This window comes from Lissotriton vulgaris, chromosome 11, assembly GCF_964263255.1.
Source record: "Lissotriton vulgaris chromosome 11, aLisVul1.2, whole genome shotgun sequence".
Lineage (NCBI taxonomy): Eukaryota > Metazoa > Chordata > Amphibia > Caudata > Salamandridae > Lissotriton > Lissotriton vulgaris.
Window position 1 is genome coordinate 511,024,276 of NC_141699.1, and position 16,132 is coordinate 511,040,407.

The 16,132-nt window shown below is 45.6% G+C and overlaps 1 protein-coding gene and 1 pseudogene across 1 annotated transcript in view; both read left to right on the top strand.

The window, feature by feature from the left end:
• Positions 1 to 16,132, top strand: part of TET3 (tet methylcytosine dioxygenase 3) — a 412,490-nt gene that overhangs the window by 115,865 nt on the left and 280,493 nt on the right. The window lies entirely within an intron of this gene.
• On the top strand, positions 8,886 to 10,105 carry LOC147683091 (calpain-15 pseudogene; annotated as a pseudogene).

Below are 16,132 nucleotides of genomic sequence, written 5' to 3' on the forward strand. Positions count from 1 at the left end.
GTTCAGGTCTGAGGGGCTGGCTCAATCCATCAAGTTGCTGAAGGGCCGTGATTAGGCTCGCAGCAGGAGGCTTTTGAGCGTTGACAGCGCTAACGAGGTTCACTCTGATGATTTCATCTGGTCCAATGCTGTTACCGGTGAGAGACAAGGAGCTCCTCGACAGGGGCCGCTCGAGGTCGCTGCGCAGTTATTGAAAAGCAACAAGCTGGTTTTCCTCAAAAAGACGGAGACAAAACCTGGGAAATTGACAAAAGGCCGGCATGCCTTGCAAGCCCACGAAAACGTAGATCCTTCTGGAGTTCATGCAAAATATAAAATAACAAAAGCATGGTCCAAAAAGCACACACGTTGGATCTCGTGACGGACTCAATTACTCTGAAAATATTCCTCTTTAGCAGAGGAGGGATGTTAAATGCTTAAGCATTTGAATCTCACTCATCCAGCGCTGGTTTAAGCCTGCATTGCAGAAGTCAGTGAATTTAAGAAGGTTCTGTATCATGATGCAAAGGTTTATGGGCTCCCCAATCTCTGCCTCCAGCGCACAGGCATTGTGCCTTAACCTTAAAGTTTACCTGCTTTTTACACCAAGAACATGTGCTGCTAACTGGCCTGTGATACATCTGCTGGGGGTCAGTGAGGAGGCTACAGATGCGGTGAGAACCTATTTTCCTACTTTTGTGGCAGGAATATATTGGAAGATATGGCTAGAGGTACTTGCATGTCCAAACACTCCCTCAAAAACAGGTTTTCTCCGAGTATCTGACCTACTCATGCTTATTTTTTTATTATGTTTTAACAATTAAGGATACAGCACTTTTTTCAATCTTGGTTTCCCTTTTAAACATCGGAGAATAATTTTAGGCCCGATTATGTTTTAAATTATTGACCCTCACTCCACCCCAAAGTTGAATATTGGCCTTTATTATTATTACGTTTACCTGGATTTGTAATATTTCCAGAAATTTGCGAGTACCTCTTCCTATGTAAGTGGCAAATCTACTAAAGGAAAAAGCATAATATTTTATTAAGAATGTGTTGGGTTTTTTCTTACATTTCTTGAACTGACCCTAACAGTAGATCATATCGTCACAGAAAACCTCTGGTTTTTAATAAGAGGCGGACTTGGAGATATAATGCTGATATTTTAGTTGCTGTAAATTACTTTTGATTTTGGTATCTGGCATTTATGTAGCATGCATCCGTCATTAGTGTGGCGCAGAGGCACTCCACTAATTTCTCGTGATTACAGGTGGACATAACTATATGTGAAGATTTGGGTGAGGTGTGTGAACATTTTGTTAGGCTGGTGTAATCTCCTGTAATCCCTAAAGTTTGTGTTATGAATAGTGACAAATTCTATGCATTTTGCATAATTTAGTGTGAGTTTTGCCTGTGGGAGAGTGATTTGAGTAGAACATTTTTAGGTCGACCCTATCCCATTCCGCAAGGAATGGATAGGGTCGAATTTTAGTGTGCAAAATAAATTCTCAAACCATCGGGAGGATTTCCGACCGTTCACGTGAACACAAGCACGCGCTTTTCCCTCGGAGAGCTTCACTTCAAAGGGCTCCCCCGCCCACTGCTTCACACTTCACGGCCGCCAGGCCCTGTCTCCCATTACTCCTCCCCCCGCCCACTGCTTCACACTTCACGGCCGCCAGGCCATGTCTCGCATTTCTCCCTCCCCCTCCCCCCCACAGCAATGCCAAGAGCTTGTTGTAAGCAGTAAGTTTACTTTAGTGACATCTTTGACAGTATTTTAAACTTGCCTTGATTTAATCATTTCATTGATGCCCCTTCTTTGCTTGCCATTAATGTCAAATTTTATGTGCCATCGCTCCCTGTGACATAATCATATTATGCTAATTAATTCTCGCTCCTACATATTCTCCAAGCTTGTTTTAGGAGCTTTCATTTGCTCCCAGAGACTTCGTGCGCACCAGGCATCCCACCCCCTCCCTCTCCATATGGCCGCTCGAGTTCACTTCGGAGTGCTCTCCCCGACAGGCTCTTCCCCACTGCCCCATTTGTCTGTGCCTCGCATCAGACTTTAAAAGCTGCTGCTCCTCCGCCTGACTTCCACTGTAACCTCCCTCTTGCTTCAGGCTCCCTGACCCCACCTTGCTTCCCCCATATGCGGTTCTTGTCTTGATTCTGCCCCACCCATTGACCTCCAATAAAAGCTCCTTAATAACTACCGCACGCCCTGATATCTTTATCTGAGACAGTCCTTCTCCTGGACGACCTCATCCCCCCCCCAACCCAGTCCCCTCCCTTCTTTACCCTGTAATCAGACCCTTTTCTATCTCTACCTCAGCTATGTAAATTGCTGCCCCTGGCGCGCTTTTGCCACCTTCTAACCCTAGTCAGCGTGTATGTTTGCTATTTTGATTTACCAGCCTAGCCCCGAAGGCTCGTCCCCTCCACTAAGACCACGCCCACTGTTAATTGCTTCTTCCACCCCTACGTGCTCCCGACCCCGACCCCCCCCTCCCTGCCAGCATTCCTATACCGCTATTCAACCTCCCGCCGTCCGGGACACAATCCCCTTACAGGCGCCCTCACTTGCTCCAGAGCATTGCGACACTCCCTCACTCATATAAATTGGAGCTCCACAGCCCTCCGACCCGTGAAACCTCATACCCTCTGCCCGGCTAACCCAGGTCACTCCATCCATGCCACCTCTGAAGGTGAAAATCTGCTCGGCAATACCTGCACCCATCACCCTCAGCCATCCCCGCATCCTCCCTTGCAATACCCCCTTCACCCCTCCCAGACAGCGCCTGCATTTCTCCCGTGTGCCCGCAGACATTGTACCCAACCGGCCTCTGAAGGATAAAGGCATTGGCATGATGACTACCCCCCTACCCCCCCTGCCGCAACGGTCCCCTCTGTCTACGGCATCGCCTTCCCATCAGTCCTGCTGCCAGACCCCTCGCTATCCCCTCCCCAGCTGTCAAACTTACTGCCCCTCCCCCCACTGCACACCCAGGTGCGCCTCCGTCCCAACCCCCAATCAGTCTCCTCCATCCTAACCACGAACTTCCAGGGGCCAAAACAGCAGAAATGCAGAGCTCCCCCTAACTCAGCAATGAAAACTCCTTGCTGCCTCCTCCCCAGGCTGCCTAAACATGGTGTCCCCCTCCCTTGCACCCTTCCACATGAGCCCCAGGACGATAAACCATGCCTAGACCCAAACCCTACCCCACCCCCTCCAAAGATGGCAGCTCCGAACCTAAGCCTCACATCCCCCCCCAAACCCAACCATCCCCCCACTGTCCTGTTACGCCACACTCTATGCTCCAGAGCCCCATCTCAGCAGCTGCAACACCGTCCTCCTGTCCGTCTGTAATTTTTTCAAGCCCACAAAAAGATGTTAATATTTCACTTCTGTTCTTGGATTTTCGTCTGAATAAAATACACTGAACATAATCTTCACAAAAGTTAATTACAAAAATGTACGCTAGTGCCATTATAAATTACAAGAACTTTTTTTAAGTATTAATTATAAAAGAAATTAAAAGCCATTGTTATGTGTATTAACAATACATCCAAGTCATGTAAATACAACAAATATTGCATTACAAATGCTATAGGTGTCACATTTGCGAAAGTTATAACTATTGGCATTGTAAATGACAAAGCTATTAATTTCGCTATTTTCCAAACCAACACATAAATAAAAAATGTGTCATTTACAATCCCAATAGCTCAAACTTTCCTAATGCGAGACCTATTGCATTGCAAATGCTTGTTGATCATCTGACCTTTTCAATCGAACAAGACATTTACTACTGTCTGCCTGTATCTCTTGACTTTTTGTTTGTGACATGTACACTCGCTTAGAAAATGTACTCAGGATAACTGCAAAATGTATTTTACATAATAAGTTTAAATTGTGTGGCAATGGTGTATTTTTTGCGCACCTTTAATCCTGGCATGATATCCGTTTTGGTATTCTGGGCACATTTGTTGAGTATTTCACTACCGCATCTAGGATGACTCCTAGGCTTTTATGCTTTGTTAATTCTCAAGTCTTGCTCTGGGATAGGTCCCACCTGCTTTCCTCTAGTCTTCCCCATCGCCAAGAGGGAGTGTAATGGCCAACTAGGGATCTGACCCGCACCTCTCTGCACGGTCAGGGATTAACTCCCAGGGCCCCAGCCTGGTTCAGCCCCTCACCTAGTTCCTGTTCTGATTTGCGGTATTCTTCACTGCAGCCCACTCCTTCGCCACAGTGTGCGACTCCTGACTGATATCCCCTGAGTAGTCTCTTCCAATAGTGGCACGAGGGCCCACCGGTCTTCCCTTCTCTCCCACCTTCCCGACATCATGTAAGAGCAGCACTGAAATCCGGCCACAACCAGCTCATCCGGCGTTTCACACTTTGGAAAAGTCAGCGAGGGAACACGATCCTTCTCTTTTCCTCTTGGTAACTTCACCCCAAGGCTCTATATTCACAGCCCAGGCACCCCCTGGTGAGGCATTCCGTGTCCGTTTCGGATTCTACTGGCTCTGCCAGTACCCTCCCATAGCTCCAGGATCATGCCATTGGCACCTCCAATCCCCACCTCGTTCTGCGGCCTTCTCCATTGCCTAGGCCCACCTGACAGCGCACAGGCCAACATTGGCCTGCCCTACGCCGCGATCAGTCTCCTGCCTCCGAGATCCCAGGCCCGCACCAACTTCTGCCTCACCTCAGGCATTTCTGCAGTGACCTCTAACACTGAGGCCAGTCCCCCTGTCTTCCAGCCTCTGGGCGCTCTGGCAGGCCCCCTCGTGCGCCTATCAGGCAAGAAGGCCTTTTCCAGGCTCCGATCCTCACGGCGCCTGGAAGCACGGCGTCCTATGCCACCAAGACCGCTCTCTGTTGTCTGCTCCGCAGTTCGTGTCTTCGCTGGTGGATTACGCCGCACTCGCTGCTTATCCTGGGACTCATCTCTCTCCGGGTGCCACCAGTCTGCGGGCAGTCATCGTGCGTAAGCACCGCCGGCGTTTGCTGTTGCAAATCACCTCTCCTCAGCTGTCCCCTAGACCTCAGGTGAGGCAAATTAGGCTCAGGATCACCTCCGGCATGTCCGCCCCACCCCCCATTGTGCCCCCAGGATCCGGCCATCACTGCTAGAAACAGGATAAATGGGTCGACTGGTGCGGAGCTCTCCGCTCACATGTCCGCCATCATCAGCCTTCAAGCCAAACCCCGAGAGAATTGTTGTTTTTTTTGTGCTTTTTTTTTTTTCATTTTAGATCTGCAATACTTTGAACTGCAGTGTAGAATTTTATTACAGGATAGTCGCTCCATGTCCCTTGAAGATGTTTGGAATTTTAGTTCCTGCATAAAATTCTAGCTGCGTTATACTGGTTGCTGAAAAAACCTATGCGCATCTGGTACTAAGGAGCAGCGGCGTTATGATGCTAGTGTATTTGGGTTGAATGGATTGATTTATAGAGGAGAGTGCATATTTACGTTGTTGCATGTTTTTCTTGGTGCCTGAGGGAAAAGGGGTTATAGCTAAATGTCTTATTTAGTATTTACTTCAGTAGCATGGGAGAATCTTGTTCAGTTTTCCTTCTGGTACATTGGTTTGTCCAGCACACTGTATTCTGTTTTTGTAAGAAATGAAGTAATTAATTTTTTATTGGTGAAATTTGGTGCATAGGGGATTCTGCTTGTGCAGAATCCTCTATGCGCTATGTTAATCATTCACCTTAAATGTTTTAAAAAGTTTTTTTGTGAATGTCGTGCCAAACCTCCGCTGATTCCTGTTGATGGGGAAATAAGGGAGGCTTGGTATGATAGGCCTACACTGTGTTTTTGGGGAGCAGAGGTGTAAAGTTGTCATTTATTTATAGGTCTTGCCTATTGACCTCTTGAGATGTCTCACCTCTCTATTTGACCCCCCCCCCAAAAAAAAATCAAAAGGAGAATACTTACACATGTACACACATTGTTCCAGCTCTCTTAATCTATTGGCGGTCTTGCGCTGAGCGTGATAGCATTTTTTCTTGATTGCACGTGCCCACTGGCATTCCTATGGAGCCGTGGTTGGCTCTCAAAGTTGGCTATAGGATAAATAATTCCAGAATATTAAATCCTTGTTTCCTTGTATCAATTTTATTTCGTTAGGGAAAGAATGTTTAAAGCCTAGGGAGTAATATGGGACTGAAACTACATTTTTTGTCACTGTTGACAGTCTGGTAGGGTTTCTGTTAGTCTCTGTGCACTGTGTTTTGTGTTTTCATATTTACCCATGGAAAGATTTTATTTTCTACCCAGTTAGCCAAAACATGGGCTTCTTTAAAAGAATGATCGGTTCCCCAGAGGCACGACGCTCATCATAGAACACAGTACTGGCAATGGGAAATCTCTCTCCCATGTAGGTTATAGTTGTGTTTGATATACATGAGCACTTTTTATCAAGGCAAACTTTAATTTATCCTAAGAGGGTGTAGCCGGCGTCATGAGTCCGCAAAACTATATATAACTTAATAAAACAATTGAAGGAGCTCTTGTGTATTAGCATACAATTTACAAACTGGTCGAGTTTTAAGGGTTATATGACATAACTATTTTGTCATTGATGTAAATCAGTGCTAAATATGTATTTCAAACAGAACTATACACGACAAACCTTAGAATAAAAAACCTCTCTACTTCAAGTAATCTGACCCGAGCAATGTTGTCAAAGATACCTTAGAAGTGTTTGGGTTTTATCCAGTTAATGAGTATACCACCTCCGATAATTACAGAGTTGATAAATCACAGTGGATTTTAATACTGGGTTAAACTCTTCCAGAGTGATAGTTAAGTCATTCTTAGGTCTGGCACAGACATCATTTGCTGTCTGAAATTTTATGTAATAATACACAGAGCTGCACATTTTCACCCCCTCATATGTTGCTTGTTGCAAGTCATTTACATTTTGGATCAACTGATGTTGTCTTTCATAGTGCTGAAAAACTCAATACCTTCGCTCCTATAGAACAGATTGAGTTGAGATTTATGTTTGAAGGAAGTTCTTGATGAATTACCGGACATGAATAGAACCATTATCCCTCCATTAATGGCAGCAATCTTTAAACATCTCCATGAATTTGAGATGAACAATTGTTGTTGAACACAAACACTAGTTTCTGTGGCGATATATTGGGTTTCTCTTATGGATTGAATATGGAGAGCCTTTACTTAGAGAGATAAAAGAAAATTAAAACAAATATTATATCAAACCTAAAAAAATAAATGGCACCTTACCTTACATAAAATTGCATACGTCCTGCTATTTTACAAGAGAAGAGAACTAAGTAAATTAGGTTATCAAGAAAAGTTTTTGAAACTCCACATTCAACAGAAACAATTATTCTCCTATTTTGACATATTGTGAGATGCATGACTTTCTTCTTTAGACTACACATCTTAGGGCATGCTTATGTTTCCAACCTGTGAAATATTGTAAATAAATATGTTTTTACAATGCAACATAAATATAACATGTATTTAACCATCTAGCTACAAATCATGCATATGCTTTTTTGTGTGTAATATTTTTGAGTATCGCATCATACAGCATATTGTAACAAGCGTAATACTTTGGCACAATCTATGGACATATATTTGTCTCACTTTCCTCATATAAAAGCTTGTATCCCTTTGACATAGAAATAATACAAAAATGAAAGGTAAACTTCAAACCAACATTACGTACAGTTCGATCACATAGCCCCAGTTAGCATCCTCCTGCTTCGCATGATGTTCATGTATTTACCACTTGACCCCAGCGTCCTATCCATTCCATGTAGTTCCCACCCAACTGTGCTTCCATAATATAATTTTCACAGCGTCATCAAGAGTGCTTGTCGGTCCACTGGCCTATATGTCTTGTGCACCTCTTTCCTGTATGCTTGCACCCCCTGCCACTTCATCTCCATCCTCTTGCATGCTCAGAGACCTATTTCCCATGAGACCTGACCACTCTACCAGATCATCCTCCAGTCTTTCATCCCTACGGGCCCATTTCATATGTTAATTTTTTAGGTCTCGCGCCTAGCGGTGCACTGCGAAGCAGTGCTCGTGCAGCCCAAGACATTTTGTAAGAGAAAAACCGGGAATGTAAGCTGACTTAGGAATCGCACACGCTCATGCGTTTCCTTTTCAGCTCCCCCATTGGCCTTTACGTGCGTCTTATTCTAAAAGACTGCACGCAATTTGCCAGAGGCGGGAGCATTGCTCCTCCCATGGCCTATTGGTGTCTGTTACGCCCTTGGTGCACTTAATAGACACCAATAGGCCATGGCTCGCAGTGGCGCGCGCATACGCGTTTGGATGTTGTTTTTTCAGTCGATTTGCACAGTTTTCTCCAGATACGCAACAATGCCGGACTTTAAGGGCAGGGATTTCAGCTAGGGAAGCTTGCTCTTCTGCTGAAGGTGTTTTTTGTTGTCCGCAGGGAAGCTTGCATTGCTGTAGATGGTGTGTTTGTCTATGCATATATGTACATGTCAGGGAGGTTGCCCTGCCGCTACCCTGCTCTAACTATTGGTGTGGGTGTTTTTATTATGCATGAACATGGAAGCGTACTCTGCAGTAACCATGGTGTGCATATGTGTGTGAGGAAATGTTTCACTAATGCTAGCTCTTGTATTCTGTATGTGGAAAACGTGCCCCCCCCTTCCTATGACCTGCTCTATTAACTTGGAATGGATAACGTATGTGTTTTCTGTCCTGTGTTTGCACCGTGGGTTCACTACAGCACTCAATTAGCTTCCTTTCTGCAAGTAAAGGCTGGTTGCCGTTCTGGCCCTGCGGAGAACTAATGCTGTGTCTGTGCTGTGTTTTTTGAGTGACCCATTTTTGCAGTGCCGCATTCCACGTATTTTGTGACTGATGAATGACTGCGGTGCTCGGTGTATTGACTGAACCCAAGCCGACTCCCCGGGAGGATGTGGTGCAAAAAGTGGACACAGACAGCTAGGACTCTGATGCGCGGAGTCCTGAGGTAGCCATGCAGATTAACGGGTGGGAATGTCAATACGGCACTCTCAACAGCACCACTGTTGCACACTCCTGTGCCTTGTAAGCTCTCGCTACCCAAGATACCCCTGAGGCACTGGTGGTCCTTGAAGTGATAGCCCCTGTTGGATTTCAGATAGTGACGGCTGGGCATAGCCCACTTCCCACACAGAAAGTAGTGACCCCAATGGTAGCATTGCTACTTCCATGGAACTTGAAGTCCCAAAGCAATCTTCCTTAGCCCCCTTCTCTCCTGGTCTGCAGAACAACCCTGTACCACGGAGCCGCCGGGAGGTGCCTCCTTTGATGCAACCGTTGGCACCTGATGTTGCCCAGCCCACACTGCAGGCTCCCTGTGGGGAGAAGAGTCTGACCCGTCCCATTCCAGCCCCACGATTCCAGGAACTGAGTGCCAGCAAGCGTCTCTGTGTCCTTGAGGAGGAGATGGAGGCTTCTCCTTCACACTGGACTTGTGGCACATGCTCTTTGCTGAACTCTTCGGACGAAGTCAAATGCAAGATCTGCGGAGCTCATCGAGGTTTTGATCTCATTGACTTGACTGGAGACACCTTGCGGTTTACCCCTTGCAGTCCCTCCAGTCCAGACTTCTCAAACTGGTCATGCTCCAAGTGCACTCTATGGAACCCCACCAGCACCCATAAGTGCATGGCCTGCCTCTGTTCCAAGCTGCAGGGGTTCCAGGAGCAAATTGTTCCTTTGAGCCCAAAAGCAGTTGCCCATATGGCAGCCAGGATTGAGGAGGGACTGCACCTTGACCGCCATGTGGCACCAAAGCCATGTCGCGCAGGCCAGCGCAGTGTTTTCCCATCCCAGAGTGACCCGGCCAGTGGTCCTGCCCAGCCTGTACGCTTCTCAACGACCTGAAGCCCAAGCACTGTGCAGCGTGCCACACACCACAGCAGTATGTGATGCAGCGCAAAAAGACTCGAGCCTCTCAAGAGGAGGGAGAGCATGCACGTGGAGAAGCGGCGGCAGACAGATGAAGGTGAGGTCAAGGCTTTGTGGGAGAACATTGTCAGCTTCTGTCGAGTGGCGAGTGCAGTTAGGGAAGTTGTGTGGGAAGCTGATGTGGGGTAGCTTCTTGGCATGCAGAGGAGATGAATCTTTAAGTTTGTAAGTCTTTGGTTAGTACCTCAGAGGGAATGGAAACCTCTACTTGTGTTTCAAGTGGAGATTAGAGATGGAGAGTCTTCGGGGTTTAGGTCCTGGGAGGGCTTGCTGCATCCTACTGTTCAGAGTTAGTGTCACAGAGCTGGGAGCCCTTCAGTGATGTGGGGGCCATCGCCTGCCAATCAGGTTGTTCAGTTAGATCATCTCTGGGCCCCTCTCTCTGCATTCAGAAGAGTCACATATGCAGTGTTGAGAACACTTGCTAAATCAGAGCCACCCAAAAAACATGGCTTTCAACTTATGTTCACACTTATATTACTGTAGAGCTCAGTAGTGACCAAAGCATTTTTCTTTGAGTAAGTGAATCTTGATGTATTTATTGGTGCCTTTGAGATATGTTTATTTATAATGTCTTTCAGACGAGTTGGCTCCACTCCTGTTCACAAACACTAATGCAACATGGGAATCTCTGCAGTTCATTTGCCCTTCAGTGCTTTCTAATGAAGGGGGGGGGTCTTGTGTGGCCTGTAGTTGTGACTGTCTTTGCAGACTCTTTTTCCAACTCAACAATCAACACTGATCCTACCACGTCACTTCCACCTTCCAGTGCGTCACTTGCCTTTTAATGTAAAATGTTTTGAATGAGGGTGCGCACTATGCTGTGAAGAGTTAAACGAGGACCAAGAGATCCGTATTCACTGGATTCTCAAGCTCTAAACCTTAGTTTCGTCCGTTTTTCTTGAGGTAATTCCACTTTAAGTCACCCTTTTTTTCTAAAAAGTGGATCAACCCTGATATGTCCATTTTTATCATTTCTATTTTTGCTTTGACTACTTCTCAAGCCTTCAGTGGCCTCGTTGAAGCCCCTAGTCACCACTGGTGTGGCTACTCATGGATTTGAGAACCCCTCGCTCGGGTTGTCCGCATGGACAATCTTTGAAACCCTGCCAGCCAATGAAAGGTCATGAGTAAAATAGCTGGGTGATCCTAATGGCAGAAGGACCTAGCTTGGGCAGGTAGATGTGTATCTGTGATTCTACCACAGTAGTGTACACCATACTCTTGCTTTGTTTTATTTGTGATGGATGCTCTTATTCCTCTTCTCTTTGTGTGAGTGTTGATATTGTGCTTCTTTGGGCTTTTTCTTTGGGCATTTAGCTCTTGTCTCCTCTTAGTCACTGTGCTCTTTGTCATTTATTGAGCACGCAGCGTCCACTGGTATGGCCTACAAGTACTGCTGCATTTTCCAAGGATTGGGTCCAAGCAGGGCATTTACTTTTTTTATTTGTATAGCCTAGCCATTGAGTGCTTTACGTGAAACCAGTGGTTACTGTAGCGCATTCTCAGTGAACTTACATTACATCTGGAAAGTCTGAGGTGTTCATCTTTAAGGTAGTTCCTAATAAAGGTGTGCATGTTTGCCTACAGTGTTAGGCTACTGTTACCAGGAACCAAAGAGTTGGATTGTGTATGCAAATATTAGAGATGTGCTCCAATTGTGCCCTGCTGACCTGTACATGGCCTCTCTGGCTCCCAAAAAAAACAAGCAGTTGCAATGCAATCGGTCTCGCATTACGTAAAGTTTGAGCTATTGGCGTTGCATTATTGTTTGCAATAGCTCAAACTTTCAGTAATGAGAGACCTATTGCATTGTAAATGCTTGTTTAAATGAATGTTTATGGAAACATTACAGGAGCTTTATCCAGTAAGATGTCTTGCACACATTTTTCACTGTAAACAAATTTGTTGCTACCAGGCTATAACATCAGTTTAGGTTGTTATTAGGTAGCTGAAATCTTAACTCGGCTGCTCAATAAAGAAGCTGAGCACGAGACCAATGCAACACATGGAACTGTTCAACATCTTGACAGATGTTGTTCCTTAGAAATGGGGCCAGTGTGTCGAACAAGTAAGTGATGTATTATGAACGCGCCTGTGGTGCTATTATAGATTTACACAATACAGTCGGTTGTAGGGGTATATATTTTTAAGTAGCCTTTTCTTATCGTTATTGCTTTGAGTCCACATGGCTTTAGGTACTCATGACTTTGACATTTCCCCAGACATACATGAATGAAGAGGTTGAAATTGCTCAAAATCCTTTTAGAATGCCTTATGTAGATACATTTATGAGAAAGTGGTGCCGAGATCTTTTATAATGTCTGTGTTAGGGAACACACAGAAAGGTTTAGTAGAAGTATTGTTACCTGTTCAAGTTTATACTTGAGGAAAAATGGTTTGCATAGTGTTATAGGGTACCAGCCAATTGAACAGCAATGGTTGTTGGGAATAAATATAGGTGAGGGAGATGAAGTGTTGCATGTTGGACCTTCAAGGCAGACCTACATCGAGAAATATAAAAATGGAAATGGGTATTTTACAGACTCGCAGGTGGACCCAAGGGCAAAGTGGTGTGGAAGAAGGAAAAGTTGATAGGTGATCTGTTAAGTCATTTGGTGAGCATCCTGTGTGATTTATGGCTTCTCTCATAAGGAGAAAATTGATGACCTGCATGTTATTAAAGAGCAAGTATCAATGAAGTGAAGGAGGTTCACCAGACTCAAAGAGCAATTACCAAGCAATGTGGAGGGTGGTTTGACAGAAGCAAGAAGGTTTAGACCTTCTGCATGCAGTATGTGAGTTTGAGTGTATCCGGTTACTGTTGGTAAGCAGTAGATTAGAGATTAATAAACACTTTGTAGAGGACAGCAAGTAAACTTAGTGTTGGTAACTGAAGGTCAAATTATGCCTAATGAGATATAACACATTAATGTGGTGGTGATGGCTTTCTCAACTGAGATAAGCAACTACTGGGGCAAACCAATTTGGAGAAAGCCACATTTGTGCATTATACTTTTGATAAGTATTTTGATAATGGTCAGAGAAGATAGAAAATGAGGAATGATTGTAATCTTCTTGTAAGCAGTAAGAAAATCCAAAAGATGAAACATTCTTTCAGGGGTGGAGGAAGTTCAGTTAAAGTATTTAATGAGCCTGAAGTGGGTTCAGGACTAAGCCTTGAGAAACTGTTTCAGTTGGAGAAGTGAATGGGGGATTTAAGGAGCATGAAGAAACACAAAACAAGTGTTTTTGACTGTTAATATCTGAATCTGTGACTGTGATGGTGGCAGGAGAAGATATGAGCTAGCTGGTAGACTGTGCCAAAATTAGTTGGAGGGATTGAATACAGAACAGTAGGGCTTGAAGTTGGACATGCAAGTGTAATTTCCTTAGAACTGTAGGCCCAAATATCTCTGGTTGAGAAGATAATTGCTGTAAAGGTAAAGAACAATACAGTTAAAACAATCTATCGGTCATTTCAATTGAAAATGTGTTGTCTGTAATGGCAGTGTGCTACCACACCATGCATTACCCCACTCCACTCAGCTCTGCACCTCTTCACTCAAGTCTGCACTACTTTCCTCCACACTATACCAATCCACTCTATGCTATTCAACACTGTACCATTCCTCTCCACTCTGCACCTCTCCGCTCCTCTCTGCACCAATCTGCTCTAATCTACTCTCCACTACTGCCCTCCACACCTCTGCACTGTACCCTGTACCGCTCCATTCTACAGCGCACCACTCCACTCTTCTCTGAATCTACTCTGTCACTTCTCTCCAATCTATGCTGCACTACTCCACTCTGCGCCACTCTACTCTAGCCCAGTGCACTTTATTCTGCCCACTGCACTCAACGCAATGCACTCTACACCACTTTACTCAAAACCAATGCACTCTACGCCGGTCTACTCTGCACCACTGTGCTCGATGCCAGAGCTCTCTATGCCACTCTGTGCCACGGCAGTCTGCACCACTCTACTGCACTCTATGCCACTACACTCTGCCTCTTTACTCCCAATAGTGCACACCACAGCACTACTCTACTACACTCACTCTACCCTGCACCACTGCACACCTCGCCACTTCACTCTTCTCTTAACTAATTTAGTTTGCGCCACTGAATTCTGCTCCACTGCACTCAGCAGAATTCTGCTCTACACCACTGCATTCTACGTCACTCTACTCTTACCCGCGGCACTCTCCATCAATGCACTCTACACCACTTTACTCAAAACCAATGCACTCTCCGCCACTGCACTCTATGCCTCTCTACACCATTGTACTCTGCGCCACTGTGTTCTACTCTGCACTACTATAGTCTATGCCATTGCTTTTTGCTCCATGCCACTCTGCGCCGTGCCACTCTGCGCCGTGCCACTCTGCGCCGTGCCACTCTACGCCGTGCCACTCTGAAACAACCTACTCTACGCCATACACTCTATGCCTCTTCACTTCCACACTGTGCTACTGCACTCTACACTACTCCATGTCACTACACTCTACGCCAATGGGCTCTAAGCCACTTTATTCAAAACCAATGCACTCTATGCCAGTCTACTCCTTACTTCACTCTAGGCCACTTCACTCCAGGCCACTTTACTCTATGACTCCAATCTACAACACTCCAAGACACTCCACTATGACGCTCTACTCCAATAAACTCTTCCCCACTCTGACATTCTATTTGTTTATTTATTTATTTGCAAAGTTTTATAGAGCGCTAGCTAGACCCGAAGGTATCAGAGCGCTTTACATGACGATCAGCGAGTTACAGGTTACATAATTACATCACTTACAGGAGCCAAGTACAGACATAGGAGAAAAACATGAGATTACACAATAATATGAGTTGGTAGCGTGTAGCACAGCCAAGACACATATCTTATGGTGAATGAATGGTAGATCGGGAATGGTAAACATGGGTAAGGAATGCAGATAGGCAGACCCGCAAGGGGGAAAAGTACTTTAGGTGGAACAAAGCAGTCAAAGTGCACGAAAGACAGAACCGACCTGAGTATCAGTGAAAGTATATGAAGGGAGGGGTGTGGGAGACCATGGGGAAGTGGGGGTGGACTAGAAGAAAAGGTAAATCAGGCAAATAAGGAGCAGTCCAGTAGCAAAAAGGATAGGTCGAAGCTGCCATGATGGAGGACACAACAGGAGCCCAAAAGGGCGGGATATACAAAATCAAACAAAAAACAGTAAAGGTAGCTGACTACACGGTTCAACACAGGGCTGGAGAAGTGAAGGCAGCCAAAGAATCAAGGAGGGAGGAGGTGGGGGAGAGAAGGAAACACAGCAGAGAGATGAGAAAAACAATGTCCGGCTGAGTAGGTGACGGCCAAGGGGATGAACGAGAGCCAAACTCCTCTATTGCTCTATAGGTCCGCTCCAACGGGCATCGGCCAAGGGTTGCTCAGGCTCCTTGATAAGTACAGACAGTTATGGTTTCCGACCAGGGGGCACTGTCAAAGTTCCATCGAAAGCACCAGTCCTGTTGTTACTGGGAAGCGCCGTCCGCCTCGTCCTCCAGCTCGCCCCCAGGTCAAGAGTGGTGAGAGGAGAGGTGGAAGGGACAGTTTCAAAGTCTGCAGATGCATCATGGGAGGCCGCCATATTGTTAATAGCATTCGCATGCACCACACGTGCAGCACCAGAGTTTGTAATTTGGGACTACTACAGCTCCCAGGAGATTCGCATAGGCGCTGTATTTGTGATGGTCTCCTGTGGTATAGTCGAGTTGGCCCTCCGCGAGTGATCTCACTTCTAAGGATCGTTAGCGTCCTCCATATTAGAGACGGGCAACAGTAAGGCGATGATGCGCCAGTTGAGTTGTATTAAGGCGCTTCACTCTTATTGATAGCCCTTGGTTAGTGATCCTGCTTGTATATTGCTTTAGAGAGAGAATTACGTTGCTCCTTTTTTAGTGACCTCGCTATGAAAGATCTATTTTTGTAATTAATAAAAAAAAAATTTTTTAAGCATCTGCCATTTTAGGGTCAGGTAGATAGTCGGGCAATGACCAGTCATTTGAGTTATATAAAGAATTGTTTGAATGTGGCCCACAAACTCAGTCTTCAGGACCCAGACTCATGCGGGGAAGCACCAGCGTTGCTGGTGTTGCCGGCTCACCTCTGTTCCTCACGAG